The sequence below is a fragment of the Schistocerca gregaria genome, chromosome 3 (assembly GCF_023897955.1).
Source record: "Schistocerca gregaria isolate iqSchGreg1 chromosome 3, iqSchGreg1.2, whole genome shotgun sequence".
Taxonomy (NCBI): domain Eukaryota; kingdom Metazoa; phylum Arthropoda; class Insecta; order Orthoptera; family Acrididae; genus Schistocerca; species Schistocerca gregaria.
In genome coordinates this window covers 146,713,199-146,730,491 of record NC_064922.1, presented here as the reverse complement: position 1 = coordinate 146,730,491, position 17,293 = coordinate 146,713,199, and the positions used below count along the sequence as shown (strand labels likewise).

At 43.4% G+C, this 17,293-nt stretch overlaps 1 protein-coding gene across 3 annotated transcripts in view; it reads right to left on the bottom strand.

Annotated features, from left to right (window-relative positions):
• The window catches only part of LOC126354422 (tubulin polymerization-promoting protein homolog), a 391,584-nt gene that overhangs the window by 200,732 nt on the left and 173,559 nt on the right, over positions 1-17,293 (bottom strand). For 2 of the 3 annotated variants that reach the window (XM_050004053.1, XM_050004057.1), the window contains one exon: positions 3,361-3,464. The exons of the other annotated variant lie outside the window; for it this stretch is intronic. The gene's annotated coding sequence lies outside the window, so the exon portion shown is untranslated. The remainder of the gene's footprint in view (positions 1-3,360; positions 3,465-17,293) is intronic. 3 annotated transcript variants of the gene reach the window in all.

Sequence of the window (17,293 nt, the reverse complement as noted above, 5' to 3'; positions counted from 1 at the left end):
GGAAGACACTGAAGCAATTCACAACAGGGCTGCTTTGTGGGCGGTAGGTTCGAACATGTAAATATTACACAGGTGTTTTGAGAATACAAATAGGAATCCCTCGAAGGAAAGCAAGTTCTTTTTGAAGAACACTACTGAGAAAATTCAGAGAACAGGCATTTGAAGCCAACTGCAGGACGATTCTACTGCCACGTAAAGACCTTGAGGATAAGGTAAGAGAAATTAGAGCTCGTACAGAGACATATAGACAGTCGCATTTCTGTTGCTCTATTTGCAAAAGCAACAAAAAAGGGAATGCTAACAGTCGTACAAGGTATCCTCCGCCCTGCACTGAATGGTGGCTTGCGGAGTATATGTGGATGTACAATTTGGAGTATACACTGCCGCGTTGGACTAGGCGCTGTTCCAAGAAGGACCGGGGGGGGGGGGGGGGGGGAGGTTAGGTTTCGTGGGTGGGGAGATGACAACTAACCACGAACCCCCTAAAGAACATTTTACTAAAGCGTTTATATTTTTTCATGTAGGCTGTTTGACTATAATAGAAAAGAACGAAAGGGGCAAGTAGAGGACAATGAAACATGCAAATAATCCCGATGAACATATGTCCAGAAACCACGTATGGCAGATATCACACGAGGGACACACGTACCCATATCAAGTACAAAGTGTACAAGACCTGTCCGCACCTGACTTTACAGTCTGGGCTGTCTTCTGGCACTGGATCTTTAGACAGTCTGGGATTGATCCACAGAACCTCACGGACGTGTTATTTACAGATTGTGTTCCGTATAGCCACAACACTCATGTTCGGGCTTATGGAAACCGACTTGCTGTCACTGAGAAGGCACATCAGCGGAGATTTCCCGTTAACGTATGGGCAGGTGTCGTCGACGATCGGTTGATAGGGCCACATTTCCTACCTGGTCTATCTACTGGTCTTGTGTTCCTTCATTACCAACAACGCAAGATAATGACCCTTGGTGTCATTTTGTCATTTTGTCATTTTCCTGTGTGATGGTGCACCGGCACACTTTCATGTGGCTATACGTGCCATGAATCCTCCACAACAAGTTTATGAGTCGTGGCTCGCTTCCAGGTCCCACGACTTCAAACCGATGGATTTTTTGTGTGGGTATGTTTAAAAAATGGTTTAAATGGCTCTAAGCACTACGGGACTTAACATCTGAGGTCATCAGTCCCCTAGAAGTTAGAACTACTTAAACCTAACTAACCTAAGGACATCACACACATCCATGCCCGAGGCGTGATTCGAACCAGTAGTAGCAGCCACGTGGTTCCGGACCGAAGCGCATAGAGCCGGTATGTATAAAGGCTTTGTTGTATAGTAGTGTGTGAACTCCAGGAACACACTGTGGATTGTTGTCGAAGCATTACCAACACGCTGACTAACAGAAGGTAGGGGGTCAGTACCGTGGACCAGGCACACCGTACCCCAAAACACCTCCACTTGGGATTCGGGTACAAGTAATGGACTCCCTGCAACAATTCGCCATCTGCACCGTTTTTCGGAGACCAGCAGCAGCCTTACTAGGAAATTAACATCCAAAGTGTAGGCTGCTGTTAACATCACAACAAAAACGGCTGCGTTTGGAATGCGGCCATAAGCGGGAAGCATGGTCTGTTGTCGATTGGCGTGGCAACGTGTATAGCAATCAATCGCAGTTGTGCACTACCCCACATTTTTGGCGATGTGGGGAGCGGTCTCATTCTTCCAATGTTTTGGAGGGGCACAGCGGTGTCACTCCTGCCGTGTGGGGAGCCATCGGGTGCGACTTCAGCACAAGCTGGTGGTTACAAGAGAGAATTCTGAAGACACAGTCGTTGATCTAGGACATTCTGTGTCCTCGTGTGATACCTCTCAGGAGACAGTTTCAATAGCACAATGCTCGTGCACACATGGCACATGTCTCTACGAACAGTCCGAGTGATATTGATTTGTATCCGTGGCCGTCAAAAAAAAAAAAATTGAAATAGCTTTGAGCACTATGTGACTTAACGTCTGAGGTCATCAGTCCCCTATAACTTACAACTACTTAAACCTAACTATCCTAAGGACATCACACACATCCATGGTCGAGCATGCCCGAGGAAGGATTGGAATCTGCGACCGTGGCAGCAGCGTGGTTCCGGACTGAAGCGCCTACAACCGCTCGGCCACAGCGACTAGCGTGGCCATCAGATACGATCTGCCCCCCCTCCCCCCCCCCCCCCCCCCGCCTCGGACGTCAACTCTGTCCTAATGTCAGTAACAACTGTTTTGTGCCAGTTTGTTCAGGAGAGAATACATCTTTATGACACCCTTACCAACCCCATCAGTGTAAGCGTTGAGTCCAGAGAGGCTGTTATGCCGGCCGGGATGGCCGAGCGGTTCTAGGCGCTACAGTCTGGAACCGCGGGACCGCTACGGTCGCAGGTTCGAATCCTGCCTCTGGCATGGCTGTGTGTGATGTCCTTAGGTTAGTTAGGTTTAAGTAGTTCTAAGTTCTAGGGGACTGATGACCTCAGATGTTAAGTCCCATAGTGCTCAGAGCAATTTGAACCATTTGAACCAGAGAGGCTGCAGCATCACACTAACAAGAGGGGTCATACTGCAAAGTTCTCTGTGAACTGGACTCGATTGTGTATTCATTAAAATAACATCACATACCGTCTCAACCCGTCAAGTTTCTTTTCAGTTCCTCCTGCCCTTACAGGCGCTTCACTTTTTATGTTAGCCAGTGTGTTTATAAAAGAAGGAAACAAGTTCGTTAAGGTACTACGGATTGTATCGATGGTGATAGTTCAATAACTGTGAAACATAGCCAGCAGTTGATTCTAAGGTCAGATCATACGTAAAATAGCCACTAATAAATAAATAAAATAACTTACACCACGGCTTCATTTTCCGAAGCGGCTGATACCGAAAGTTTCTTCATATTAATGTCACAATCGTACAGTCCGCTGGCAAAACTCAAATTATGTGATGAGACAACATATACACGAACTCTTAATCGAAGAGAATCAATAAAAGTTTCGTTGCACTCACAATGATTTTGAATTACGGCGGTATGTACAAAAGGGGATCAGATACGTCCAGTTGATTTGAAGTTTATCACGGTTAAATATAAGTAGAACTAATGTAAAATTCTTCCACACACATAAATATGCTCTGAATCTGGGGAAACGGACGATGGATAACTTATCAGTTGCCAGCTCAGAGAAATCGATAGGCATGTTGTTTCTCCCACTCCTACACGTGATACGGCACGTAGCCTGATTCCTGGTAGCCATCTGCTGTTATCTTAGTAATCACAGAGAGTCGCCCTGCAGGTATTTTGGAAGGAGCAGATTTTTCATTACCCTGGTTTGTTTCTCGGACTGCAGACACAGGCGGCTACCGCAGTCGTGGCCCTAATGGAGGGAAATATTCGTCAGCCAGAGGACGGTCGGTGCTCGTCACTCACCTGCAACACACAGAGAGACAAACGTCAGTCACACCAAGGAAGAGATTTAAATACATAAACCTTCAAAGAATTTAGTATGAGAATGATAACTTGCAGTTTTCTTTACACGGTACTTATAACGGAAACACCCCGTCGCGCCCCCCTCACATTTAGTGGTAAAACGGGGCAGTGGAACACCCGTCAAAAACTGAACACGGATCAAGCGTGAAAACAAGAAGAAGATGTACTGAACTGTAAAAAAGGAAGCATAATAGGAACAAGCAGAAGATGTAGAACATCGAGCGTTTTGCCTGAACATTGCGTCGTGGTTGTGTGGTAACGGTGTTAAGGATTACCAAGCGGAAGATGCGCGTACAAACTTCTCTCGTCCACAATTATTTTTTTCACAAATTTATGAACTGTCCGTCCGGTCATTGACGTGTCTGCTTTCCTTCTGTAGTATTGGCAATTACAGTACACACTGCTTATAGAATATGAGTCATGTCCTAAGAACACATTACCATCGCAAGTGAATGTGATGGATAGTGAGAGCATGTAAGATGCCACATAGGCCTCTCACAGAAATGAAAATAGCAAATAAATGGGTGTAAAATGTGTTACAACAAAGAAATTCAAAAGTCAAAAGTTCCAAAACGCAACGCAAGAGTCATAACATGTGGTAATTGTGTAGAACAAGCAGGATGTACGTACGCCTGGAGATCCCCTCGCTGTTGCAGACGGACGTCTTATCACGACACAGTCACAAATCTGATTACAGCGAACACTACACGTCAATGACCGAACGGACAGTTCATAATATTGTGGGTATTGTGGGGGAGGGGGAATAGGGGGGGGGGGGGGGATGGAGGCACGGATCTCCTCCTTCGCAGGCCAACACCGTACGACGTAACCATGAAATGATAAATCAAGACCCTAAGCTGCCGACAGGCGTTGATATACATCAACGGGGACAGTTGAAAATATGTGCCCCGACCCAGACTCGGACCCGGGATCTGCTTTCATGGCAGACGCTCTATCCAACTTTTTTTTGAATACATATACTAACCATGTTCACGAGCTATACATGAAATGATTTAAACAAAAACTGTTTGATCATTGCAATTATGCTGATGTTAAAGAAATACAACAGAAGACTGTGTTACTGACAAAATTACCAGACAGAATTAATTTAAACATGGAGAAAAGATTTTTTAAAGACATAAAAACTTCAAACATGAATAAATAAAAACTGCGCTTTGAATTACATCGGCTCCAATCTTTACAGCGGCATAAAAAGTTCTTTATGATGGATATCAGCAAGTTGGTGGGATAATTTACAATATATTAATGTACACAAGGAAATCGTCTCCGTGAGCGAAATGTTAAGGGTAGAAACTGATCTTTAATCTTCTCAGCTCAGTCAGACTAGCTATGAGCATTTCACACAAATTTAGGGAAGTCACCAACACAGAATATGGAAGATTTATGACCATCGCACATAAAAGCAATTTAATAATCTTATCAGACAATTTCTGAAATACTTGAGAATGGCTGAAAAGCAATGTGATTAAGCTGACTAGCCTTCCAACTATACTTTATGGACATTAATTTTAAGCTCGTACGGGGCTTCTCTGCAGAGGTGCGTAAAGTACCCTTCGCCACTCAGTTATGGAGTATTAGATGTAGATAACATCCATATTAGACGAATAGGGGAGTGTTCCTCCTGGGATAGATGTGCTATCGTTGGACTGGTACTGGTTTTATGCGGCAAGTGACAGAGGATCCGGTGTGAATCGACAATCTGCCGGCGCCCTTGTTACGCATATCCTCTTTTCGCCTACGATGTATGCTACCTGCGTCTCTTTGTCGTAGACGCTTGTTGATCGTTCGTTCATGGAAAGTTCTGAAGGCCCACTGACGTCCAAAATTCCCTGTCCATCTTATTCATTATCCTCTGTGAACACTAATCTTTGATTTCGCCTTGCTGGCTCTATTCTATTTTTTGTCTTCATAGATGGAATTTCATTGGCATAATGGAAATACTGGGGAAAGCAATTACACATTACACTGGTGCAAATTTTTAATGATATTTGAACAAAAGGAACAGTACATAATGTCTGCAAAAAATTCGATAATCATATCTACAAATGAAAATGCAGAAAACTATCTGCAAAAATGACAGATCAGTGTCGCTAATAACTACAGTAAATATATGGAACAACCTGAAACGAAAACTACAAAAAATTCTATATCGAAAGCTTGCTGCAGAATGATGCGGATTTAGCAACAAATGTTCATGTATGGATACCATGTTCAAAGTTAGACAGTTAACAGAGACAGAAAAGGAATTTAGTTGTCCCCTCTAGAAGCAAATGTTAGATCTTCAAAAGGTTTATGACCTATTCAGAAAGGTGTGGCACGTATTAGAAAATTATCATGTTGCCAATAATTCACTCGGTAGACACACATTAAAATTAATTTAGACAATTGAAAATATAAAGAACCATAGAAATTAATCAGAGACTTAGACACTATTTATTATCTATATAGGCTTAATTATCCAGGAATGGGAAGTAACAAATGCGCCTGTTGTAAAAATTAACAAAAAGACAATCCTGGAAACATTATTATTTGCTGAGAGCCAGAGACAATGACCGTAAGCGATGATCAGTTTCAAAGCTCTGTTAACGTATTTCAGAACAGTCTACCGGCTTTCAGTATGGAAATTTCGAAATCTAAAACGAAGGAAATGGCTGGAAAAGAAAAACCACTCTAAAGTAACCATTTCGAACAACAATAACGTAATAAAACAGGTAATAGAACATTATATGCATTGTCATACATCGAAATTCGCATACCAAATAGGACAGAGAAAAAAATCAACAGAGTATTTGAAATGTCTGGAAGAACAGACACCACAAATATATAATTAAGGCAAGGTGGCCAATGATCTCCTCTGTGAGGATACGCACCAGGCTCTAACTCTTACGATTATCGGCGAAATGCCACGAGTAATGAGGATATTGGGCAAGGAGCGCTACATCAGTAGTGTGTCGAGAAGTTGAGAATTTGGGTCTGGCGGGAGGCGTGCTACGGTGGTGTGTGCAGTGTCAGGGCAACTACCTAGTGAGCAGGAGGTCAGAGTTACGATCCGGCACGAATGTTCAACTTTCCCCATTGATGTCAATCGATGTCCACTCGCAGTCAGTGTCTCTAATTAATTTGTGTCTTATTTTAAATGAAATCGAATGCAAATTTTGGGAAAAATTACAAAAGAAATAAACATCAAATTTCATGATATTACATCAAAATCGAATTTGTTACATCGAAGTGAATGTTGAATTCTGGGCTAAAATGATAAAGCCCGAATAAGCAGCGAAAAATGATATTATTACGTTCCTTAGATGTCGTAACCCCACAGAAGAGAGTGAGAAGTGAAAATGTAAGGAATCGATATCCCGAGGTAAATGACGTCAAAACTTTACATTTTTCTTTCATTTTTTTATGCAGTCCGCTGCGGATTCCTCTACTAGCCAACCTTTTAATCTCAGAGTAACAATTGCAACGTACATCCTCAATTATCTGCTAAATCTATTCCAATCTCTGTCTTCCTCTACAGTTTTTATCATCTACAGCTCCCTCTAGTACCATGAAAGTTATTGCTAGATGCCTTAACATACGTCGTGTCATCCTGTCCTTTCTTCTTTTCAGTGTTTTCCATATGTTCATTTCTTTGTCGATTCTCCGGAGAACCTCCTCATTCCTTACATTATCAGTTCACATGATTTTCAACATTCTTCTGTACCACCACAGCTCAAAGGCTTCGATTCTCTTCTATTTCGATTTTCCAACAGTCCATGTGCCACTACCATACAATGTTGTGCTCCAAGCATTCATTTTCAGACATTTCTTCCTCAAAGTAAGGCCTATTTTGACTCTATTAGACTTTTCTTGGCCAGGAATGCCCTTTTTGCAGTGCTAGTCTGTTTTTTATGTATTCCTCACTACGTCCGTCTTTGGTTATTTTGGTGTCCGGTAGCAGAATTCCTTAACTTCACCTACTTCGTGATAAACAATCCTAACCTTAAGTTCCTCGCTGTTTTCGTTTCTGCTGCATCTCATTACTTTCGTCTTCCTTCCATTTACTCTCAATCTATATTCTGTACTCATTAGATTGTTTATCCCACACAGTCATTCATACACAGCCTCTAATAATTATTCACTTTCACTGAGGATAGCAATGTCAACATCCAATCTTATCATCGATATTCTTCCACCCTGAATTTTTATTCCACTGTTGAATTCTTCTTTCATTTCCGTCATTGCCTTTTCGATCTACAGGTTTAACAGCAGGGCCGAAAAGCTACATCCCTCTCTTACACCCTTTTTAATCCGAGCGCTTCGTTCTTGGTCTTCGAGTCTTATTATTCCCTCTTACTTCTTGTACATATTATATATTACGCGCCTTTCCCCTTAACTCCTATTTTTCTCAGAATTTCGAACATCTTGCACTATTTGACGCTGTCTAATGTTTTTTCCAGGTCGATAAATCCTATGAACTTGTCCTGATTTTTCTTCAGTCTTGCTTCCTGAGTCAACCGCAACGTCAGAACTGCCTCTCTGATGCCTTTACCTTTCCTAAAGAAACTGAACGTCATCTGATACATCCCCAATTTTCTTTTCCTTTCTTCTGTATATTGTTTTTGTCAGTAACTCGGATGCATGAGCTGTTAAGCTGATTGTGCAATCGTTCTTGCACTTGTCGGTTCTTGTCATCTTCAGAATAGTGTGGATGATATTTTTCCGCAATTCAGATGGAACATCGCCAAGCTCACAGACTCTACACACCTAGGTGAATAATTGTCTTGTTGCCACTTCCCCCAATGACTTTAGAAAATCTGATGGAGTGTTATCTATCCCTTCTAACTTATTTGACCTTAAGTCTTGGAAAGCTCTTAAATTTTGATTCTAATGCTGACCCTATGTCTTCTATATCTACTACCGATTCTTCTTCTTCTTCTGTCACGTCATCAGGCAAGTCTTCCCCCTCATGGAGGTCTTCAGTGTACTCTTTCCACCTATCCGCTTTCTCCTCCTCATTTTACAGTGGAATTCCCTTGCACTCTTAATGTTACTGCCCTTGCTTTTAGTTTCACCGAATGTTCTATTGATTTTCCTGTATGCTGAGTCAGTCCATCCGACTTTCGTTTCCTTTTCAATTTCCTCACATGAGAACGTCAAGCCTACCTCTTCATCCCTGAGTACTTCTGCATCCCGCATCTTTTCCTGACTAGTCTCTTGAACTTCAACGTATTCTTCATCACTGCTAAATTGTGATCTGAATGTATATCCGCCCCTGGGTACACATTACAATCCACTATCTGATCTTGGAATCTCTGCCTGACAATGATGTAACCTATCTGAAATCTTCCGGTTTTCTCAAGGTATACTTCCCCGTCTTCAATTCTTGAACAGAGTATTCGCTATTACTAGTTCAAATTTATTCCATAACTAAAATAGTCTTTCTCCTGCCTCATTCCTACTACCAAGCCCATATCCTCCAGTAACCCTTTCCCCTACAACCGAATTTCACTATTAGATTTTTATCTTCCTTAATGTACGCAGTCACCCGTTCAACATCCTCATATACTTTATCTCTTCATCTTGGGCTTGCGATCTCTCTTCATCTTCGGCCAGCGACATCGACATATACACCTGAACTATCGTTTCAGTGTTGGTTTTCTGTCGATTCTTATCAGAACAATCCCATTATTAAACTTTTCACAGTAACTCATTCTGAGCCCTACCTCCCTATTGATATTACCCTGTACTCATCTGACCAGAAATCCTTTCCTTCTTTCCATTTCACATCACTGAACCCCACTATATCTAATTGAGACGTAATATTTCCCTTTTTCAGATTTTCTAGCTTCCCTATCACTTTCAAACTGATGACATTCAACGCCCCGACTCATAGAACGTTATCCTTTCAGTGGTTATTCAATCTTGTTCTCATGGTCATTTCCTCCTTGGCAGTCCCCTTCCAAAATCCAAATGGGAGGCTAGTCTGGCATCTTTTGCCAGTGGAGAGGTGACACTTTTTCAACTACAGGCCACATATCCGGTGGATACACGTTATATGAGGGTTGGAACTTAAATAGTGGCAACTATTTATTCACAACCGATACAAAAGAGTTACATGTTTGCACCTGTTACTGTCCTTCAAAGTAGTCACGAGCGTTGAATAGAACCCGTTGCCAGCGATGTGGAAGGCGTAGTATACCGTTAGCAGAGCCTGTTCTGTTGATGGTGCGAATGGAGCGGTCTAACGTTGTGGTGATTCTCGTGTACGACTATGATTTTGTTATCCTACCGCATTACGTTCCTCCACGGCAGAATGTCAAAGTACAGTATTACTGTTCGTTTTTGGAGCATCACCTGCGACCAGCTTTGCGAAAGAAGCGGCCACACTTTCTGCGCAACCCACCCATCATTTTGCACGACAAGGCACGAGCGCATTCAGCGCAAGCTGTGGCAGCTCTGTTCGGTCGATGGGACTGGGAAGTACTATACCATCCACCACACACCCCGGACTTAAGTCCTTGTGATTTTGATTTGATTCCGAAGACGGAGGAACAGCTTCGTGACATTCGCTTCAGAACTGTTCCAGAGATTCGACAGGCAGTAGACCGCTCCATTCGCACCATCAACAGAACAGGCTCTGCTAACGGAATACTACGTCTTCCACATCGCTGGCAACGCTTTCTACGCAATGCTGTTGATTACTCTGAAGGACAGCATCAGGTGCAAAGATTTAACTCCTTTCTATCGGTTGTGAATAAATAGTTGCCACTATTTAAGGTCCAACTCTCGTATGTCTTTAAAGTAGTGGTTTCCATTGCATTCTGCATCCTCATGCCGTTGATCATTGCTAATTTTTCCACCTTTTGGGGGCAGTTTCCCACCCCAAAGTCAAAATAGTGCCCTGAACCTCTATCCGCTTCTCCTCCGTCTTTGACAAGGCCGTTGGCTGAATTAGGGATGACTTTTGATACTGGAGATTTTCGGTCGCTACTGCTGATGATTTTGATTCGAAATTTAAGTGTTGACAGGGTCCGAACCCGGGACCTAGAATGTTTTGATTACGAAGCAAAGATGCTACCCCCCTTTTCTTTCTCATTGGTTCGTTGTATTTGTTCACGGCGGACGTCCCGTGACACCCATTGAAGGTCATCGTTGATCCATTCACTCAGTTTTTGTTTTTTAGAGAGGGCAGCTAACCGTCTGACCGAACACGCTCAGCTACCGTGCCGGGGCGCCTACACCAGGAGTAGACTGATGAAGAGCACTGCGCCGGGCCGAGTCTCGGTCCGGCACACAGTTGTAATCTGCCAGGAAGTTTCAAATTAGCGCACACTCCGATGCACAGTGAATATCTCATTCTCTCATAGTGTCACAAGATTGAACGGCTTTTGTAGTCGTTCAACGGTAGTATTCGCGTTGTTGTTGTTGTTGTATTCAGTCCGGAGACTGGTTTGATGCAGCTCTCCGTGCTACTCTATCCTGTGCAAGCTTCTTCACCTGCCAGTAACTACTGCAGCCTACATCCTTCTGAATCTGCTTGGTGTATTTATCTCTTGGTCTCCCTCTGCGATTTTTAGCCTCCACGCTGCCCTCCAGTACTAAATTGGTGATACCCTGATGCCTCAGAACTTGTCCTACCAATCGATCCCTTCTTCTGGTCAAGTTGTGTCACAAACTACTCTTCTCCCCGATCCTATTCAATACTTCCTCATTAGTTATGTCATCTACCCATCCAATCTTCAGCATTCTTCTCTAGCACCACATTTCGAAAGCTTCTATTCTCTTCTTGTCCAAACTATTTATCGTCCATGTTTCACTTCCATACATGGCTACACTCCATACAAATACTTTCAGAAACGACTTCCTGACACTTAAATCTATACTCGATGTTAACAAATTACTCTTATTCAGAAACGCTTTCCTTGCCATTGCCAGTCTACATTTTATATCCTTCTACTTCGACCATCATCAGTTATTTTGCTCCCAAAATAGCAAAACTCCTTAACTACTTTAAGTGTCTCATTTCCTAATCTAATTCCCTCAGCATCACCTGACTTAATTCGACTACATTCCATTATCCTCGTTTTGCTTTTGTTGATGTTCATCTTATTTCCTCCCTTCAAGACACTATCCATTCCGTTCAACTGCTCTTCCAAGTCCTTTGCTGTCTCTGACAGAATTACAATGTCATCGGCGAACCTCAAAGTTTTTTATTTCTTCTCCATGGATTTTAATACCTACTCCGAACTTTTCTTTTGTTTCCTTTACTGCTTGCTCAATATACAGATTACGATATACGTTACATGTTAAAAGGTTCTACATTATATCAACGTTCGAACTTTAGCTAACAGACAAACGTATGTGTTTCTTTGTTCTAAGATGCTAGGTCTCACGGCTGAGTACTACATTGCATTACCTGATGGGTATCTTATGAAGACCACTCTGCCATCCACAGTTCGTGTGACACTTCGTTACACCCATTATCTTTCTAAGATAATGTGGTTGGTTCAAATGACTCTGAGCACTATGGGACTCAACATCTGAGGTAATCAGTCCCCTAGAACTTAGAACTACTTAAACCTAACTAACCTAAGGACATCACACACATCCATGCCCAAGGCAGGATTCGAACCTGCGACCGTAGCAGTCATACGGTTCCGGACTGCGCACCCAGAAACGCGAGACCGATAATGTGGCACACCAAGATGTACTGCTAATAAATGATGGTGATAGCTATAATGATGACATATTTGTAGTCAGAACGATGATGACTGCTGACCTAAATCGAGAATTTATGGATATTTATTTGCGATTATTAAGTGAAAATAACGAGAGGTGTTTTACAAATCTCATTTGTATCCTTCGTGGATTTTCAACTTCAAAACATAGGTGTTTTTTGTTCGTGTCCTTCCCTGTGTTGCTTCGAATATTCAGAGTTTTCTACAAGTATAATTCAGTCCACATCGTTCGTAACGTCGTGCTGGGATTATAAGTTCCTGTTCCTCTGATGATCTCCAGGCCACCGGTTCCAACAAATCATGCTGCTTATGCTCGTTCTGTGACAGCTCACAGTTAATACAGATCGTTCTCTCAGGTGTAATTCCTTAGCACTGCAACAAAACACTGCCCTCAGTACGTTGCTACGGTAAAAAGCAAAGTAACATGTCTGCAGCTGAATATAGAAACTTTTTCGCCCGCTTTATATACTGGTCATTAATTACTGAAGTCTAATTTGCCTCAGAAACGACATCCTACACACTTTGCTGTGGCATAACCACCGCAAGTTGTTTTGGACAGTGAATGAAATGCAGTGCCTCAGTTTGTGATATTACTGTAATCTAAGGAGGATCCTGGAACGCAAAGAAAATTCTTTGCGACAATATCTGGTGGATCTGCAAAGTGTCATAACAGGACTGTTTTAAGACTGAAATGCTTCAAATGGCTCTGAGCACTATGGGACTTAACTTCTGAGGTCATCAGTCCCCTAGAACTTAGAACTACTTAAACCTAACTAACCTGAGGACATCACACACATCCATGCGCGAGGCAGGATTCGAACCAGCGACCGTAGCAGTCGCGCGGTTCCAGACTGAAGCACCTAGAACTGCTCGGTCACACCGGTCGGCGCACGTAGGAACTTCCAACTATGTGTTAAATGTTTATTGTTAAGCATGTGAAACGTTTATGGCTGAAGACTCAAAATCTACTTATGTTGTTTTTACTTTTGAGTAATTCATTAGTCTATGGGTACATAATTGGAAACTGACAAAATTGACATGATCAGGGTTGTGCGTCTTTAGCCATCAAGTTTTCAAGTGGTTAACGTCAAATATTGAACACATTAACTCATTTACATTGAGGTGACAACATTCATGGGATAGCGATAAGCTCATACACAAATGGCGGAAAGGTACGGAAGGGCACTGTATTGGCGGAGCTATCATTTTCACTCTAGTGATTTACGGGAAAATGTTTCCGACATGATTATGGCTGTAAGAAAGTAATTAACAGGCTTTGAATGCGGAATGGTAGTTGGAGCCAGACGCATGGGACATTCTATTTCAGGAATCGTTTCGGAATTCAATATACCGAAATCCACGGTGTCAAAAGTGTGCCGAGAACGCCACATTTGAGGCATTACCTCTCATCATGGACAGCGCAGTGGCCGACGGCCTTCACTTAACAATCGACAACAGTGGCGTTTGCGTACAGTTAGCAGTGCTAACAGGCAGGCAACACTGCGTGAAATGACCGCAAAAAAACGGTGTGGGTCTTGCGACGAACGTTTCCGTTGAGGCAGTGCGGCGAAATTTGGCGTTAATGGGCTGTGCCAGCAGACGACCGACGCGAGTGCCTTTGCTAACAGCACGACATCGCCTGCAGCGCCTCTCCTGGGGTCGCGGCCATTTCGGTTGAACCCTAGACTGGAAGAACGTGGTGTGGTCAGATGAGTGCACACTTCAGTTGGCAGGAGATTATGGTAGGGTTCGAGTGTGGCGCAGACACCAAAAAGCTACGGATCGAAATTGTCAACAAAGCACTGTGGACGCTTGTGGTGGCTCCGTAACTTACGTGGAATGTGCAGGGTCAACCGATCCAAGTGATTCGATCATTGGCCGGAAATACACTAATGGCCGTTAAAATTGCTGCACCAAAAAGAAATCAAGATGATAAACGGGTATTCATTGGACAAATATATTACTCGAACTGACATGTGATTACAATTTCACGCAACTTGGGTGCATAGATCCTGAGAAATCAGTACCCAGAACAACCACCTCTGGCCGTAATAACGACCTTGTACGCCTGGGCATTGAGTCGAACAGAGGTTGGATGGCGTGTACAGGTACAGCTGCCCATGCAGCTTCAACACGATACCACAGTTCATCAAGAGTAGTGACTGGCGTATTGTGACGAGCCAGTTGCTCGGCCACAATTGACGAGACATTTTCAGTTGGTGAGAAATCTGGAGAATGTGCTGGCCAGAGCTGCAGTCGAACATTTTCTGTATCCATAAAGGCCCTTACGGGACCTGCAACATGCGGTCGTGCATTATCCTGCTGAAATGTAGGGTTTCGCAGGGATCGATTGAAGGGCACAGCCACGGGTCGTAACACATCTGAAGTTTAACGTCCACTGTTGAAAGTGCCGTAAATGGGAACAAGAGGTGACCGTGACGTGTAACCAATGGCAGCCCATACCATCACGCCGGGTGATAACGCCAGTATGGCGATGACGAATACACGCTTCCAATGTGCGTTCACCGCGATTTCGCCAAACGGATGCGACCATCATGATGCTGTAAACAGAACGTGGATACATCCGAAAAAATGACGTTTTACCATTCGTGCACCCAGGTACGTCATTCAGTACACCATCGCAGGCGCTCCTGTCTGTGATGCAGCGTCAAGGGTAACCGCAGCTGTGGTCTCAGAGCTGATAGTCCATGCTGATGCAAACGTCGTCGAATTGTTCGTGCAGATGTTTGTTGTCTTGCAAACGTCCCCATGTGTTGACTCAGGGATCGAGACGTGTCTGTACGATCCGTTACAGCCATGCGGATAAGATGCCTGTCATCTCGACTGCTAGTGATACGAGGCCGTTGAGATCCAGCACGGCGTTCCTTATTACCCTCCTGAACCCTCCGATTCCATATTCTGCTAACAGTCATTGGATCTCAACCAACGCGAGCAGCAATGTCGCGATGCGATAAACCGCAATCGCGATAGGCTACAATCCGACCTTTATCAAAGTCGGAAACGTGATGGTACGCATTTCTCCTCCTTACACGAGGCATCACAACAACGTTTCACCAGAAAACGATGGTCAACTGCTGTTTGTGTATGAGAAATCGGTTGTAAACTTTCCTCGTGTCAGCATGTCGCCACCGGCGCCCAACCTTGTGTTTTTTTTTTTTTTTTTCTTAACTATGGGACTCAACTGCTGTGGTCATCAGTCCCCTAGAACTTAGAACTACTTAAACCTAACTAACCTAAGGACATCACACACATCTATGCCCGAGCCAGGATTCGAACCTGCGACCGTAGCAGTCGCACGGTTCCTGACTGAGCGCCTAGAACCGCTAGACCACCGCGGCCGGCGCCAACCTTGTGTGAATGCTCTGAAAAGCTAATCGTTTGGATATCACAGCATCTTCTTCCTGTAGGTTAAATTTCACGTCTGTAGCACGTCATCTTCGTGGTGTAGCAATTTTAATGGCCAGTAGTGTAGTAGAGCGGAGGCTTTTTGTGCAGCTTGTCGAATGGCCGAGACGGCAGCCTCCTACGGATGTACGCAGCTACAGGACTGGCGGGGTTTTAATTAAACGCGGATGTCGAGGCGCGGCCAGTGCTGACGGATGCGGCCGGACAACGGCCCCCCTCCCCCCAGTCGGCGCACTGTTTGCGAATCGTGTAAATGAGTGTCGTAACCACAACCATGGGTTCCAACGCAAGCCTCCCCCTCCTCCTCCACGGCTGGACTCGTTTGCGAGAGCACTGCGGTTCAAATTCCGGTCCCGCTAACCTGCTTTCTAATCAGTTTGTGCTTTTAGGCTACCGAATTTGTCTCGACGGGACGTTAAAAACTATTCTTTCCTTCATTACTGCCCAGTATAAACTTTCATGAAATGCTAAACCAGTTTCTTAAAGAAAAAGCTGTATTTAACTCGTATTACAGCCTTCTTAAGTCCAGATAAACATTAAAAATTAATTAATACTTCTCAAAATGATGTTACAAAACAGTTAAATATAATACACTACTGTACCGTAAGATAAAACAGAAACAAAAAGTTAATTTGATGAAGTGTATGCAGTGTCTATGACGAAACAAAAACTGTTCACGTTATATGTGGACTTTGACATAAATTTTCGTCTTGGTGAAATGTTTCCTCTCATTTCTGTATCAGCAAAACGGTCTATTATTTTAGAAATTTGAGGTAAGGTCTTATGGGACCAAACTGCAGAGGTCATCGGTCCCTAAGCCTACACACTACTTAACCTAACTTAAACTAACCTACACTATAGACAACACACGCACCCATGCCCGAAGAAGGACACGAACCTCCGACGGGGGCAGCCGCACGGACCGTGACAAGCTTCTTTTAGAAAAATCGATATACTGTGCTCTTTCAGTTTCCGTTGACAGTATTGCTGCAGAAGATCATAGTTCCTGTCTCACTGTAGAACGTAACCAGTTTTTGTAATAACTTCTGCTTGAAGAAAAAGAAAAACGCTCAGCTTTTGCAACGTTAACAAGTACGGTTAGATACATCAAGACGGCTATGCTTATATCAGGGTATCTCAGTACCAGTGAGTTATGTTTTACTAACAATAGCTCTGGTGAGCCGTGTGTGCAACGATTTGTACTTTAAATAAAGTTCTTAACATTGTATTGGAAACAAACTTCATCAGGAAATGTCACTGACATGTTTCACATTTAAGACCTATACCTCGGGCCCTAAATACAGTAAAAACAAAAGCCGTGTCGCTCTGAATGCGTCTTTGACTTCCTTCACTCCCTGAAGCTAGGTAAATAGTTGAGAATAAACAATGTAAGTCATTAAAACAAAAAAATGTTCAAATGTGTGTGAAATCTTATGGGACTTAACTGATAAGGTCATCAGTCCCTAAGCTTACACACTACCAATCCTAAATTATCCTAAGGACAAACACACACACCCATGCCCGAGGGAGGACTCGAACCTCCGCCGGGACCAGCCGCACAGTCCATGACTGCAGCACCTAACACCGCTCGGCTAATCCTGC